General features: G+C 40.6%; 1 long non-coding RNA gene and 1 pseudogene across 1 annotated transcript in view; one reads left to right on the plus strand and one right to left on the minus strand.

The window, feature by feature from the left end:
* Positions 1-845: 845 nt before the first annotated feature.
* Positions 846-1,938, minus strand: LOC101087539 (annotated as a pseudogene).
* An 11,060-nt stretch (positions 1,939-12,998) lies between these two features.
* The window catches only part of LOC123382374, a 63,413-nt gene continuing 60,697 nt past the window's right edge, over positions 12,999-15,714 (plus strand). Inside the window, exon 1 of the long non-coding RNA XR_006590667.1 lies at positions 12,999-13,440. This is a non-coding gene — a long non-coding RNA (uncharacterized LOC123382374). The remainder of the gene's footprint in view (positions 13,441-15,714) is intronic.

A 15,714-nucleotide genomic window follows, 5' to 3' on the forward strand; every position in this document is an offset into this window, starting at 1 on the left:
GTCCATGTAATGAATAGTTTGCCTTTTCCGTTGCACAGCAATCTGTTAAGAAGCAACTTTTTTTTAAATTTTTTTTAATGTTTATTTATTTTTGAGACAGAGAGAGACAGAGCATGAATGGGGAGGGGCAGAGAGAGAGGGAGACACAGAATCGGAAGCAGGCTCCAGGCTCTGAGCCATCAGCCCAGAGCCCGACGCGGGGCTTGAACTCATGAGCCGCGAGATCGTGACCTGAGCCGAAGTCGGACGCTCAACCGACTGAGCCACCCAGGCGCCCCAAGAAGCAACTTTTTATATTGATTGCCTTTGCTTCTGGGATCTTTTGTTCTATTGATTCATTTGTCCATCCATGTCCCAATAAGTCTTAATTACTATAGACTTTTTTTCCTTTTTTTGTTTTGTTTTTGTTTGTGGAAGTTCACCATCTTTAGACTCAAGGAATAGACTCAAGTGATGGGTACAGACTACACCAGGCCCAGAGTTTTGTGGCTCCGGGTGGGGGTTGGCGGGGGTGGGGATATGGGCAGACCCAGCTACAGCAAACACCCAGGAAACTTGTGGGAGTGGAGGGGGAAGTTAGCAGATTTGGTCTTGAACTTAGTGGGAGTTGGGGCGGAAATGTGATTATCTTTGGGGCTTGGCAATGAGGAACAGAAGGAAGAAAGCTGTTTTAGGGGGGCCAGAGCAGGCCTAGATGGACAGCTCCCTACCCCAGGAGCTCATAGTTGAGAAGGAAGGGAAATGAGGCCCCTCCCCTCAGTGCTGAGGACAAGGCCCTTGGCTCAGTCTTCTTCTGCCCCACCCTCAACCATGGAAGAGATGTGGTCCTTGTTCTCTGGCTCCTTTTAAGAGTCCAGAGGCTGTTCTCTGTTGAGCCTCTGGAAGAAGCTTTTGCTAACCTCATAAGTGCTGATCATTATGGCACAGGAGGGGGTGGCCTTGATGACCGCTGGAACAGAGCCTGCAAAGAGTCCCGTGGTGCCTGGCTCAGCCAGGATCTTCCACAGCAGACGTCACTCACAGCCGCGACTGCTCCCAGTGTGAGGTGGCATGGAGTCAGGATGGCCACCACTATCCCTTAGAGGCTGCCAGCCACAAAGCTGATGATTCCCACAGATGTCTGGTGTTTTGGCTAGAGCCCACTCATCCATCTGCTCACCAGCTGTAGTTGAACCAGGACAGGGTTGAGAAGGGCACATACCAAAGGGTAGCAGGACCCTGGCCTCAGTGAGTGCCAGCCAACCTGAGCCATGGCAGCTGGGCACAGGCACCAAGCTCCCGGTGTGACACAGGCTGAGCCTATAGCTTGGTCTGCACCAGCTACAAGTGGGCTAGTGCATCAGCCACCATGGGTGCAAAGAAGTCAGGAGTCAGGGCTTGACCACAAAGGAAGGCCTTCAGTTGGTCACAGGCAGTGAAGGAGATGGCAGTGGCTAACACAGGTGGCTGGGAGGCCAGTCCACAGGGTCCTCTTCTGTCTTACAGTCTTCACAGAGGTATCCACGACGCCAGTGAGGCAAGCACAGTCCTGAAACAAGGTACTTGTTTCCATTTGGGTACAAGTACAGGGGCTCCAGAACACCACTGCAGATAGGAGGCACCTCCCTGTGGACCAGAGAGAGGAGAGCAATTTGGCATAGCAGAGGCTCCAGAGTCTGGAGGGAGGCCTCAGCTATCTGGCCACTGAGGGACACAGCCTGCAAGTGTGCCTTCCCCACATCCAGGGGTGTCATGCAGAGGGAGGTGGCCACAGTCCCAGTGCCTGAGGCACCATTTGATGGAGGGAGCTGATGTCACCTTGTAGCTTCAGTTCTGGCTGGAGGCCAGTTCACGGTCTGTGCACCAATTACTAGAGCTTTTAAGTGAAATCTTTGTAAGGTCCACCCAATTCAATCAACATCCCCTCTCCCACACTTTGTTGTGCTCTGGGAGTAGCATGGTTTACACTAACCCCCTCTGTCTCCTACATACACTTCAGAACAGCTGCATAAAAATTTCTGTTGGTGATACCTGAGTGTGGTTTTGATTTGTATTTCCCTGATAAGGAGCGACGCTGAACATCTTTTCATGTGCCTGTTGGCCATCCGGATGTCTTCTTTAGAGAAGTGTCTATTCATGTTTTCTGCCCATTTCTTCACTGGGTTATTTGTTTTTCGGGTGTGGAGTTTGGTGAGCTCTTTATAGATTTTGGATACTAGCCCTTTGTCCGATATGTCATTTGCGAATATCTTTTCCCATTCCGTTGGTTGCCTTTTAGTTTTGTTGCTTGTTTCCTTTGCTGTGCAGAAGCTTTTTATCTTCATAAGGTCCCAGTAATTCACTTTTGCTTTTAATTCCCTTGTCTTTGGGGATGTGTCGAGTAAGAGATTGCTACGGCTGAGGTCAGAGAGGTCTTTTCCTGCTTTCTCCTCTAAGGTTTTGATGGTTTCCTGTCTCACATTTAGGTCCTTTATCCATTTGGAGTTTATTTTTGTGAATGGTGTGAGAAAGTGGTCTAGTTTCAACCTTCTGCATGTTGCTGTCCAGTTCTCCCAGCACCATTTGTTAAAGAGGCTGTCTTTTTTCCATTGGATGTTCTTTCCTGCTTTGTCAAAGATGAGTTGGCCATACGTTTGTGGGTCTAGTTCTGGGGTTTCTATTCTATTCCATTGGTCTATGTGTCTGTTTCTGTGCCAATACCATGCTGTCTTGATGATGACAGCTTTGTAGTAGAGGCTAAAGTCTGGGATTGTGATGCCTCCTGCTTTGGTCTTCTTCTTCAAAATTCCTTTGGCTATTCGGGGCCTTTTGTGGTTCCATATGAATTTTAGGATTGCTTGTTCTAGTTTCGTGAAGAATGCTGGTGCAATTTTGATTGGGATTGCATTGAATGTGTAGATAGCTTTGGGTAGTATTGACATTTTGACAATATTTATTTTTCCAATCCATGAGCAGGGAATGTCTTTCCATTTCTTTAAATCTTCTTCAATTTCCTTCATAAGCTTTCTATAGTTTTCAGCATACAGATCCTTTACATCTTTGGTTAGATTTATTCCTAGGTATTTTATGCTTCTTGGTGCAATTGTGAATGGGATCAGTTTCTTTATTTGTCTTTCTGTTGCTTCATTGTTAGTGTATAAGAATGCAACTGATTTCTGTACATTGATTTTGTATCCTGCAACTTTGCTGAATTCATGTATCAGTTCTAGTAGACTTTTGGTGGAGTCTATCGGATTTTCCATGTATAATATCATGTCATCTGCAAAAAGCGAAAGCTTGACTTCGTCTTTGCCAATTTTGATGCCTTTGATTTCCTTTTGTTGTCTGATTGCTGATGCTAGAACTTCCAGCACTATGTTAAACAGCAGCGGTGAGAGTGGGCATCCTTGTCGTGTTCCTGATCTCAGGGAAAAAGCTCTCAGTTTTTCCCCGTTGAGGATGATGTTAGCTGTGGGCTTTTCATAAATGGCTTTTATGATCTTTAAGTATGTTCCTTCTATCCCGACTTTCTCAAGGGTTTTTATTAAGAAAGGGTGCTGGATTTTGTCAAAGGCCTTTTCTGCATCGATTGACAGGATCATATGGTTCTTCTCTTTTTTTGTTGTTAATGTGATGTATCACATTGATTGATTTGCGAATGTTGAACCAGCCCTGCATCCCAGGAATGAATCCCACTTGATCATGGTGAATAATTCTCTTTATATGCCGTTGAATTCGATTTGCTAGTATCTTATTGAGAATTTTTGCATCCATATTCATCAGGGATATTGGCCTGTAGTTCTCTTTTTTTACTGGGTCTCTGTCTGGTTTAGGAATCAAAGTAATACTGGCTTCATAGAATGAGTCTGGAAGTTTTCCTTCCCTTTCTATTTCTTGGAATAGCTTGAGAAGGATAGGTATTATCTCTGCTTTAAAAGTCTGGTAGAACTCCCCTGGGAAGCCATCTGGTCCTGGACTCTTATTTGTTGGGAGATTTTTGATAACCGATTCAATTTCTTCGCTGGTTATGGGTCTGTTCAAGCTTTCTATTTCCTCCTGATTGAGTTTTGGAAGAGTGTGGGTGTTCAGGAATTTGTCCATTTCTTCCAGGTTGTCCAATTTGTTGGCATATAATTTTTAATAGTATTCCCTGATAATTGTTTTTATCTCTGAGGGATTGGTTGTAATAATTCCATTTTCATTCATGATTTTATCTATTTGGGTCATTTCCCTTTTCTTTTTGAGAAGCCTGGCTAGAGGTTTGTCAATTTTGTTTATTTTTTCAAAAAACCAACTCTTGGTTTCGTTGATCTGCTCTACAGTTTTTTTAGATTCTATATTGTTTATTTCTGCTCTGATCTTTATGATTTCTCTTCTTCTGCTGGGTTTAGGCTGCCTTTGCTGTTCTGCTTCTAGTTCCTTTAGGTGTGCTGTTAGATTTTGTATTTGGGATTTTTCTTGTTTCTTGAGATAGGCCTGGATTGCAATGTATTTTCCTCTCAGGACTGCCTTCGCTGCGTCCCAAAGCGTTTGGATTGTTGTATTTTCATTTTCGTTTGTTTCCATATATTTTTTAATTTCTTCTCTAATTGCCTGGTTGACCCACTCATTCGTTAGTAGGGTGTTCTTTAACCTCCATGCCTTTGGAGGTTTTCCAGACTTTTTCCTGTGGTTGATTTCAAGCTTCATAGCATTGTGGTCTGAAAGTATGCATGGTATAATTTCAATTCTTGTAAACTTATGAAGGGCTGTTTTGTGACCCAGTATATGATCTATCTTGGAGAATGTTCCATGTGCACTCGAGAAGAAAGTATATTCTGTTGCTTTGGGATGCAGCGTTCTAAATATATCTGTCAAGTCCATCTGATCCAATGTCTCATTCAGGGCCCTTGTTTCTTTATTGACCGTGTGTCTAGATGATCTGTCCATTTCTGTAAGTGGGGTGTTAAAGTCCCCTGCAATTACCACATTCTTATCAATAAGGTTGCTTATGTTTATGAGTAATTGTTTTATATATTTGGGGGCTCCGGTATTTGGCACATAGACATTTATAATTGTTAGCTCTTCCTGATGGATAGACCCTGTAACTATTATATAATGTCCTTCTTCATCTCTTGTTACAGCCTTTAATTTAAAGTCTAGTTTGTCTGATATAAGTATGGCTACTCCAGCTTTCTTTTGGCTTCCAGTCGCATGATAAATAGTTCTCCATCCCCTCACTCTCAATCTAAAGGTGTCCTCAGGTCTAAAATGAGTCTCTTGTAGACAGCAAATAGATGGATCTTGTTTTTTTATCCATTCTGATACCCTATATCTTTTGGTTGGTGCATTTAATCCATTTACATTCAGTGTTATTATAGAAAGATACGGGTTGAGAGTCATTGTGATGTCTGTATGTTTTATGCTTGTAGTGATGTCTCTGGGACTTTGTCTCACAGGGTCCCCCTTAGGATCTCTTGTAGGGCTGGTTTAGTGGTGACAAATTCCTTCAGTTTTTGCTTGTTTGGGAAGACCTTTATCTCTCCTTCTATTCTAAATGACAGACTTGCTGGGTAAAGGATTCTCGGCTGCATATTTTTTCTGTCTAGCACCCTGAAAATCTCGTGCCAATTCTTTCTGGCCTGCCAAGTTTCAAAAGAGAGATCAGTCACGAGTCTTATAGGTCTCCCTTTATATGTGAGGGCACGTTTACCCCTTGCTGCTTTCAGAATTTTCTCTTTATCCTTGTATTTTGCCAGTTTCACTATGATATGTCGTGCAGAAGATCGATTCAAGTTACGTCTGAAGGGAGTTCTCTGTGCCTCTTGGATTTCAATGCCTTTTTCCTTCCCCAGTTCAGGGAAGTTCTCAGCTATTATTTCTTCAAGTACCCCTTCAGCACCTTTCCCTCTCTCTTCCTCCTCTGGGATACCAATTATGCGTATATTATTTCTTTTTAGTGTATCACTTAGTTCTCTAATTTTCCCCTCATACTCCTGGATTTTTTTTATCTCTCTTTTTCTCAGCTTCCTCTTTTTCCATAACTTTATCCTCTAGTTCACCTATTCTCTCCTCTGCCTCTTCAAGCCGAGCTGTGGTGGTTTCCATTTTGTTATGCATTTCGTTTAAAGCGTTTTTCAGCTCCTCGTGACTGTTCCTTAGTCCCTTGATCTCTGTAGCAAGAGATTCTCTGCTGTCCTGTATACTGTTTTCCAGCCCAGCGATTAATTTTATGACTATTATTCTAAATTCACTTTCTGTTATATTATTTAAATCCTTTTTGATCAGCTCATTAGCTGTTGTTATTTCCTGGAGATTCTTCTGAGGGGAATTCTTCCGCTTGGTCATTTTGGATAGTCCCTGGCGTGGTGAGGACCTGCAGGGCACTTCCCCTGTGTTGTGGTGTATAACTGGAGTTGGTGGGCGGGGCCGCAGTCAGACCTGATGTCTGCCACCAGCCCACCGCTGGGGCCACAGTCAGACTGGTGTGTGCCTTCTCTTCCCCTCTCCTAGGCGCGGGATTCACTGTGGGGTGGTGTGGCCCGTCTGGGCTACTTGCACACTGCCAGGCTTGTGATGCTGGGGATCTGGCATATTAGCTGGGGTGGGTAGGCAAGGTGCACGGGGGCAGGAGGGGCAGGCTTAGATCGCTTCTCCTTAGGTGATCCTCTTCAGGAGGGGCCCCTCTTCCGTGGGCCTCTCGTCTGCGTTTGGCTCCGGCGACTCCGTTCTGCTAATCCTCTGGCGGTTTTCTGGGTTATTTAGGCAGGTGTAGGTGGAATCTAAGTGATCAGCAGGACGCGCGGTGAGCCCAGCGTCCTCCTAAGCCGCCATCTTGCCGCTTCCTGCATCACATCTTCTTTATCCATTCATCTACCAATGGATGCTTGGGTTGCTTCCATATCTTGGCAATAATAATAATAATAATAATAATAATAATAATACTGCAATAAACATAGGGGTGCACATAGTCTTTTCCAATTGCTGTTTTTCTTTTCTTTGGGTAAATATCAAATGGTATTATCATATGGTAATTCTACTTCTAATTTTTTGAGGAATCTCCATACTGTTTTCCACAGTGCCTGCACCAGCTTGCATTCCCACCAATAGTGCACAAAGATTTCTTTTTTTCCACATCCTCACCAACACTTGTAATTCCTTACCTTTTGAGCCTAGCCCTCCTGACAGGTGTGAGGTGATATCTCATTGTGGTTTTGAGTTGCATTTCCCTGATGATGAGTGATGTTGAACATATTTTCATGTGTTTATTGGCCATCTGTATATCTTCTTCGGGAAAATGTCTATTCATGTCTTCTGTCCATTTTAATCTAGATTCTTTGGGGGTATTTTTGGTGTTGAGTTGTATAAGTTCTTTATATATTTCGGATATTAGCCCCTTATTAGATATATCATTTGCAAGCATCTTCTTCCAGTCAGTAGGTTGTCTTTTTGCTTTGTTGATGGTGTCCTGCGATGTGCAGAAACGTTTTATTTTGATTTTGTCCCAATGGTTTAATTTTGTTTTTATTTTCCTTGCCTGAGGAGACATATATAGAAAAATATTTCTATGGCTGATGTGAGAAAGAGTACTGTCTATATTTTCTCCTAGGAATTTTATAGTTTTACATCTCACAGGTCTTGAATCCATTTTGAATTTACTTTTGTGTATGGTGTCAGAAAGTGGTCCAGTTTTGTTCTTTTGAATCTAGCTGTCTAGTTTTCCCAACGCCATTTGTTGAAGAGATTCTTTTCACATTATATATTTTTGCCTCCCTTGTGGAAGATTAATTGATGATATAATCATGAGTTTATTTCTGGGCTCTTTACTCTGTTCTATTGATCAGAATTGATGTGTCTATTTTTGTGCCAGCAGGATACTCTTTTAATTTTTATAATTTTGTAGTATATCCTGAAATCTGGGATTGTGACACTTCCTGTTTTGTTTTCTTTCTCAAGATTGCTTTGGTTATTGGGGCATCTTTTGTGGTTCTATCCAAATGTTAGTATTATTTGTTCTAGTTCTGTGAAAAATGCTGTTGGTATTTTGATAAGGATTTCATTGAATCTGTAGACTGCTTTGGGTCGTATGGACATTTTCACAATATTTTTCTTCCAATCCATGAACATGGAATGTTTTTCCATTTGTGTCCTCGTTAATTTCTTTCATAAGTGATTGACAGTTTTCAGAGTACAGGTCTTTCACCTCCTTGGTTAAGTTTATTCCTGGGTATTTTATTCTTTTTGATGCAATTGTTAATGGGATTGTTTTCTTGATTTCTCTTTTTGCTACTTCATTAACAGTGTATGCAAATGCAACAGATTTCTGCATATTGATTTTGTATCCTGCAACTTTACTGAATTCATTTACCGGTTCTACTAGTTTTTTTTTTTTTTTTTCGTTGAATCTTTAGGGTTTTCTACATAGAGTAATATGTCATCTGCAAATAGTGAAAGTTTTACTTCTTCCTTGGATGCCTTTTATTGTGTACGACACCTTTTTTTTTTCCAGGTTACTTCCAATGTGTCGTTTTAAATATTATATAAATTTCAAAAACACTTGACGTTCATAAGCCCTAGAAGAATATCAAAGGGACATGTTTATAACATCAAATATCAGTTGCAAAGACCAACAATAATAGTGCCAACATATGAATATTATAGAGTTTACAAATGGTCAAAAAAAAAAAAAAAGGAGAATACCTTTTAATGGTAGGCTGCTAACTAAAGTAGTTGGAGGATTATTAACTAAAACAAGATAACAGTTTTCTTTTTTTCTTTTTTTTCAATATATGAAATTTATTGTCAAATTGGTTTCCATACAACACCCAGTGCTCATCCCAAAAGGTGCCCTCCTCAATACCCATCCCCCACCCTCCCCTCTCTCCCACCCCCCATCAACCCTCAGTTTGTTCTCAGTTTTTAACAGTCTCTTATGCTTTGGCTCTCTCCCACTCTAACCTCTTTTTTTTTCCTTCCCCTCCCCCATGGGTTCCTGTTAAGTTTCTCAGGGTCCACGTAAGAGTGAAAACATATGGTATCTGTCTTTCTCTGTATGGCTTATTTCACTTAGCATCACACTCTCCAGTTCCATCCACGTTGCTACAAAGGGCCATATTTCGTTCTTTCTCATTGCCCTGTAGTACTCCATTGTGTATAGAAACCACAATTTCTTTATCCATTCATCAGTTGATGGACATTTAGGCTCTTTCCATAATTTGGCTATTGTTGAGAGTGCTGCTCTAAACATTGGGGTACAAGTGCCCCTATGCATCAGTACTCCCGTATCCCTTGGGTAAATTCCTAGCAGTGCTATTGCTGGGTCATAGGGTAGGTCTATTTTTAATTTTCTGAGGAACCTCCACACTGCTTTCCAGAGTGGCTGCACCAGTTTGCATTCCCACCAACAGTGCAAGAGGGTTCCCGTTTCTCCACATCCTCTCCAGCATCTATAGTCTCCTGATTTGTTCATTTTGGCCACTCTGACTGGCGTGAGGTGATATCTGAGTGTGGTTTTGATTTGTATTTCCCTGATGAGGAGCAACGTTGAGCATCTTTTCATGTGCCTGTTGGCCATCCGGATGTCTTCTTTAGAGAAGTGTCTATTCATGTTTTCTGCCCATTTCTTCACTGGGTTATTTGTCATTTGGGTGGAGTTTGGTGAGCTCTTTATAGATTTTGGATACTAGCCCTTTGTCCGATATGTCATTTGCAAATAAGATAACAGTTTTCTATCTGATGAAAAAGCCATACTAGTTGTTGGAAGATAGTTCTTCAAATAGACAAATACAATCTTGGATCCTATAAAGATAACTAAGAGGTGAAATGGAATTCAATAAAGCCAAGTTTTTTTGTTCAGTGATCTCCAATTTTTTTTAAAAATGTAAATGCAAGTTAGTAAACATACAATTAGTATTGGTTTCAGGAGTAGAACCTAGTCATTCATCACTTACATATGATACCCAGCACTCATTCCAACAAGTGTCCTCTTTAATGCCCATCACCCATTTAACCCATCCCCCCCCACACCTCCCCTCCAGCAACCCTCAGTCCATTCTCTGTATTTAAGAGTCTTTTATGGTTTGCCTCCCTCTGTCTTTTTATCTTCTTTTTCCTACCCTTCCCCTATGTTCATCTGTTGTGTTTCTTAAATTTCACATATGCGTGAAATCATATATTTATCTGTCTCTGACTGACTTATGATATCCTTTTAAATTTCAAATTCTGTTGGCCATCCGGATGTCTTCTTTAGAGAAGTGTCTATTCATGTTTTCTGCCCATTTCTTCACTGGGTTATTTGTTTTCCGGGTGTGGAGTTTGGTGAGCTCTTTATAGATTTTGGATACTAGCCCTTTGTCCGATATGTCATTTGCGAATATCTTTTCCCATTCCGTTGGTTGTCTTTTAGTTTTGTTGCTTGTTTCCTTTGCTGTGCAGAAGCTTTTTATCTTCATAAGGTCCCAGTAATTCACTTTTGCTTTTAATTCCCTTGTCTTTGGGGATGTGTCGAGTAAGAGATTGCTACGGCTGAGGTCAGAGAGGTCTTTTCCTGCTTTCTCCTCTAAGGTTTTGATGGTTTCCTGTCTCACATTTAGGTCCTTTATCCATTTGGAGTTTATTTTTGTGAATGGTGTGAGAAAGTGGTCTAGTTTCAACCTTCTGCATGTTGCTGTCCAGTTCTCCCAGCACCATTTGTTAAAGAGGCTGTCTTTTTTCCATTGGATGTTCTTTCCTGCTTTGTCAAAGATGAGTTGGCCATACGTTTGTGAGTCTAGTTCTGGGGTTTCTATTCTATTCCATTGGTCTATGTGTCTGTTTTTGTGCCAATACCATGCTGTCTTGATGATGACAGCTTTGTAGTAGAGGCTAAAGTCTGGGATTGTGATGCCTCCTGCTTTGGTCTTCTTCTTCAAATTTCCTTTGGCTATTCGGGGCCTTTTGTGGTTCCATATGAATTTTAGGATTGCTTGTTCTAGATTCGAGAAGAATGCTGGTGCAATTTTTATTGGGATTGCATTGAATGTGTAGATAGCTTTGGGTAGTATTGACATTTTGACAATATTTATTTTTCCAATCCATGAGCAGGGAATGTCTTTCCATTTCTTTAAATCTTCTTCAATTTCCTTCATAAGCTTTCTATAGTTTTCAGCATACAGATCCTTTACATCTTTGGTTAGATTTATTCCTAGGTATTTTATGCTTCTTGGTGCAATTGTGAATGGGATCAGTTTCTTTCTTTGTCTTTCTGTTGCTTCATTGTTAGTGTATAAGAATGCAACTGATTTCTGAACAGGCACATGAAAAGATGTTCAGCGTCGCTCCTTATCAGGGAAATACAAATCAAAACCACACTCAGGTATCACCTCACGCCAGTCAGAGTGGCCAAAATGAACAAATCAGGAGACTATAAATGCTGGAGAGGATGTGGAGAAACGGGAACCCTCTTGCACTGTTGGTGGGAATGAATGCAAATTGGTGCAGCCGCTCTGGAAAGCAGTGTGGAGGTTCCTCAGAAAATTAAAAATAGACCTACCCTATGATCCAGCAATAGCACTGCTAGGAATTTACCCAAGGGATACAGGAGTACTGATGCATAGGGGCACTTGTACCCCAATGTTTATAGCAGCACTCTCAACAATAGCCAAATTATGGAAAGAGCCTAAATGCCCATCAACTGATGAATGGATAAAGAAATTGTGGTTTCTATACACAATGGAGTACTACAGGGCAATGAGAAAAAATGAAATATGGCCTTTTGTAGCAACGTGGATGGAACTGGAGAGTGTGATGCTAAGTGAAATAAGCCATACAGAGAAAGACAGATACCATATGTTTTCACTCTTACGTGGATCCTGAGAAACTTAACAGGAACCCATGGGGGAGGGGAAGGAAAAAAAAAAAAAAAGAGGTTAGAGTGGGAGAGAGCCAAAGCATAAGAGACTGTTAAAAACTGAGAACAAACTGAGGGTTGATGGGGGGTGGGAGGGAGGAGAAGGTGGGGGATGGGTATTGAGGAGGGCACCTTTTGGGATGAGCACTGGGTGTTGTATGGAAACCAATTTGTCAATAAATTTCATATATATAAAAAAAATAAAATAAAAAAACAAAAAAATAAATAAATTTCAAATTCTAACTAGATTTATTTATAGAAATACACATGAATTTTTATATTCATAAAAGTGCCATTTAAAAGCTTAGTAACATTTTTTTCCAGCCTTATCGAGATATAATTGACATAGGACATTGTGTAAGTTGAAGGGCTTAGGATGTTGATCTGATACATTAATATATTGCAGAATGATTGCCACCATAGGATCAACTCACACCTCCACCACGTCTCATAATTACCTTTTGTGGGTGTTTGTGTGGTGAGAACACTTAAGAGCTACTCTCTTAACAACTTTCAAATATACAATACAATGTTAATTCAAACAGTTTTTCCATAGATTTGCGGGGAGGGAGTTTGTACAGATATACCAAATTATTTCATATACTCTCAAATTTGCCTCCTCTTTCCAAGTCCCTTTTCTTGTCCCACTGAATCAACTGCTGTTTCAGTACTACATTGAAATAAGATTGGGGACAGAGGGTATGTTTGTCTCATATCCTAAAAGGTATTCTGTCATCATTTTTCCATTATGAGGTTTTGGCTACTTTTCTTTCTTTCTTTTTCTTTTTTTTTTTTTTTTAATGTTCTTTTGGAATGGGTTAAGGAAATTCCTGTCTTTCCTAATTTACAAAGATATATCTAAGAGCACAAATAGACATGGAATCTTCTAGATTTACCTTTTTTTCATCTGTTAAGGTGATCATATTTGTTTCCTTCTGTAATCTGTGAAATATGAAGAATTACATTTACTAGTCATACCCAGAACACACCCTCTGCTGATGAAAGCAGGGCACCTGCAGGTGGGAGCAAATCCTCAGTCAGCATGAGAGATGTCAGGTGATTGCAGCTGTGCAGCAAATCTGGCGACCTCAGGGTTTGGGATCTAGGCAGGGCCTCTATGAATTCCATCACCTGTTAAATTTACCCATGATTGTACTGCTCCACAATCTCTTATACTGGAAAGGCCCCTTGCCAGACCTTGATGCAGAATGCATGGAATATTCACCTTATGTGGATCATGGAACAGACGGTTATCTGAAGTTAAGATTATAAGCGGAGAAGTTCTTTTTCTTTGGCACTCCCCCAGTCAATTGTTTTGGGGGTTCTTTGCCAGATTCCCCAACAGCTCCAACATCACAAGCTGGGTCTGTACTGTCTTGTTATCAGCAGACCTGAGAAGAAAGGTCTACGTGGAGAAAAACAGTCGAGGCACAAAAACCCAGGTGAAGCAGTGTTTCCCTTCCATTGTGAACCTGGTTATCCAGAACCTACCTCAGTCAATAAAAAGGGGAGGAATTAACCCGCCCACCCATCTCTGGGTGGGTGTAGACCTTCTCTTCCCACTTCCCTGGCTTGCTTGCTTTAGGAAATGGCCCAGGAGATTGGTGTCAGGGTTGGTGAGTTACCATTCTTGCCAATTTGTTCATTTTTATTTTTAAAATCCTGTTATTTATGTTGTTACTGAAATTTTCCAATTCTCTCAGTTTTTTTTCCACACTGTTTTTTTTTTTTTAACCAGAAACTCATGCTTGTGGCCTTACCATGGACACCATCCTTCTATTTAGTGACTGCAATGTTAGAAAGAGGGTATTTTAAGGGTGAGCTATAGCTTCTCTACTCTGAGGGATCCTCAACTGTGTTCTAAGGCGCTGGCTCTCAATTTTGGCTGCGTGTGGAAGTTATTTGGGGGAATTGTAAGAAAAGATGGATTCCTGGGTCTTTCAAAGCTTCTTGTTTAACAGGTCTGGATATTTCTGGGCATTGGGAGTGTTAAAAAAAAGAAGAAGAAGAAAGAAAAGAAAAGCAGACATAGCAAAATTAAAACCACCAAATTAGTAAAATAGATTTAGAAAGAGCTTATTGTGCATTTAAGAATGGTTTTCAAACTTGGTGCTCTCAAATTCAAAACTCATGAAGCTCAGGTGAATGATGTTACAGCGTATAAAGTGAAAATGAGGAGTTATTTAACTTTTACAATGGCTGGTTATTCTGGGGAGGATCTCCAGATGTCAGGGAATGGTTTCAAAGTGATTATCTTAAACGTTTTTAGGAAGATGGCCTAACTTTCTTAAAAAAAAAAAACTCTTGAATTTTTAGACTGATGTATGATTAACCTACAATGTTACATTAGTTTCAGGTGTACGACATAGTGATTCAACGACTCTAGAACTCTGTGCTTGTCATAAGTGCTCACCATCGACGTTAAGTTTCTTCTATGGTTATCAGAGGTGTTTACAAGAAACAACTTCAGTTTCACTTACGTTCATGAAATAAGGTAGATTTAGTTTTGCTGATGTGGTTTAAGTGGTTTCTTCTGCCCAGTGAATTTTCTTCTTAAAAAAATTTTTATTTTAAAACTTTTTACTCAAATTCCAGTTGATTAACATGTAGCGTGATAGTAGTTTCAGGTGTACAATACAGTGATTCGACACTTGCCTCAGACACCCAGTGCTCATCATGGCAAGTGCTCTCCTTAGTCTCCATCAGCTATTTAACCCATGCCAGCACCCTATGCTACCCCTCAGTTTGTTCTCGATAGTTAAGTATCTGTTACTTGGCTTGCCTCTCTCTCTTTTCCTTGGCTCCTTTGTTTTGTTAAATTCCACGTATGAGTGAAATTGTATGGTATTTTACTTTCTCTGACTTATTTCACTTAGCATTATACTCTCTAGTTCCATTCATGTCCTTGCAAATGGCAAGACTTCTTTTTTCTGGCTGAGTAATATTCTATTATATATATCTATCATCTATATACATACACCACATCTTCTTTACCCAGTAATTGGTTGATAGACACTTGGGCTCTTTCCATAATTTGGCTATTGCTGATAATGCTTCTATAAACATCAAGGTACATGTGTCCCTTTGAATTAGTATTTTTGTATTCTTTAGGTAAGTACCTAGTAGTGCAATTGCTGGATCATTGGGTATTGTTGTTTTTAATTTCTTGAGGAATCTCCAAACTGTTCTCCACAGTGGCTGCACCAGGTTGTGTTCCCACCAACCACGCAAGAGGGTTCCCCTTTCTCTGCATCCTTGCCAACACCTGTCTTTTCTTGTGTTGTAGAATTTGCCCCAGGGAATTTTCAAGTTTGGTCTCCATTTTCTATTTAACATTAACAGGTGTTTTTTGTTTGTTTTGTTTTGTTTTTGTTTTTGTTTATGAACTCCTCAAGTGATTCTTCTGGGCAACAATTCTTGAGAAGGTCTGGTCTAAGGTGCTCAGTATGTAACTGTCGGGTCCTCAGTTATTCAGCCACATGATTCAGTCAGGATACTTCAGTCCTTCTGCATTCATTTTCCTTGTTGAAACCTTGTGTGGTCATTGGACCCCATCTTAACTGTTAAAAAGAATCTAAACCCCAAGGAGGAAGTTCAATGACAGAGGATGGTGTAAAATAGAAGTCAAAGGAGGGAAATACGTTGGGATTCAGGGGGAAGAGTGGATTTCATGGGATTTAACTTTCTTCACTGCATAATAAACTTCTATTCATCGAAAAGCTCTTAGAACCAAGATTTAAAACCAGAAACAGTTATCCATGCTATACAAACATAACCAATGTTAAGCAAATTTACTTCCTTCTAGTGATGTTTGTCTAAGAAAGGAGACAGACTTTACATAAGATTGACACCTAGTGGTTCTACTTGATAGGCTCCTAGAAGAGGAACTG

This window comes from Felis catus, chromosome E2 (genome assembly GCF_018350175.1).
Source record: "Felis catus isolate Fca126 chromosome E2, F.catus_Fca126_mat1.0, whole genome shotgun sequence".
In the NCBI taxonomy this organism is placed as follows: Eukaryota; Metazoa; Chordata; class Mammalia; order Carnivora; family Felidae; genus Felis; species Felis catus.